Source organism: Sinocyclocheilus rhinocerous, unplaced genomic scaffold, assembly GCF_001515625.1.
Source record: "Sinocyclocheilus rhinocerous isolate Xijiao unplaced genomic scaffold, SAMN03320098_v1.1 C36175346, whole genome shotgun sequence".
Classification (NCBI taxonomy): Eukaryota; Metazoa; Chordata; class Actinopteri; order Cypriniformes; family Cyprinidae; genus Sinocyclocheilus; species Sinocyclocheilus rhinocerous.
Genome location: NW_015775027.1, coordinates 1 through 879, shown reverse-complemented (window position 1 = coordinate 879; position 879 = coordinate 1). Strand labels below are relative to the sequence as shown.

The 879-nt window shown below is 41.1% G+C and overlaps 1 long non-coding RNA gene across 1 annotated transcript; it reads right to left on the bottom strand.

Annotated features, from left to right (window-relative positions):
* Positions 1-14: 14 nt before the first annotated feature.
* LOC107735611 (uncharacterized) lies at positions 15-845 on the bottom strand. The gene is made up of 3 exons (XR_001639459.1): positions 786-845; positions 197-298; positions 15-107 (listed from the first exon to the last, which is right to left on the bottom strand). It is a non-coding gene; the product is annotated as an uncharacterized LOC107735611 (long non-coding RNA).
* Between the last annotated feature and the right edge of the window lie 34 nt (positions 846-879).

Genomic DNA, 879 nt, shown 5'->3' with positions numbered 1-879 from the left:
CTGAATATCTCCATTCTGAGTCTCCAGCGGAGGCGGGTCCCACGTCACATCAAATTGTGTGGCAGTAGCTGATTGGATGACCACATTTTGAGGCGGGGCAGTGGGAACTGTGAGGGAACATCGATGTGAGGTGAAGTTTTGCTCCTTTTTGTTTGTAAGCCAAGAAAAACTTCATAAAGGTAATAAAGGTTTTTACCTGCTTCGCCAACAAAGACTTCCTGTGGTGAGCTAGTTGGTCCCTCACCAACAGCATTATAGACACTCATTCTGATTTCATAGCGCTTGTGTTTCGTAAGATCTACAGAAGAGCAAAAATCACAAATGGCAGTTTTTTCTTTCATACATGGTTGGCACTTTACAACAAGTTTTATCTACTTAAAAAAAACTAAAAAAAAAAAACTAAACTAAAACAGACAGATTCACTTTATATTAAATGTTCCACTTTCTCAACCATCTTTGTTTCATTAACTTTGACTCAGGCTTTCCCTGGAAAATGTGTCAGCTCCCATCTTGAAAGATGAGTCAGTCTGCTTATCTAAACTCAGTTTACACACTGCTCTTCTAGCAGAGATCAACGGCAGAGAGAAACCAGATGTAGCTCTTAAATGCATTAGCACTCTAGACGTGAGGTGAGAACAGCAGCTAGCCCAAACATCTAGACTGCCTATTCTCAACTCTTAAGTAAGGCTTGACATGTACTGGATTAGACACAATCATATATCAGCTTTATGGACTGGGAAAGACAAAAAGGAAAAAATAGCAAGAAGAAACAGGAAGTGACTTACTGTCCAGCTCATACTGAGTGAGGGAGGGATCGCTGAGGTTCCGTATGCTGTATGGAGCTGCAGAAGAGGAAGTGCAGGAAGAGGAGAACATTAA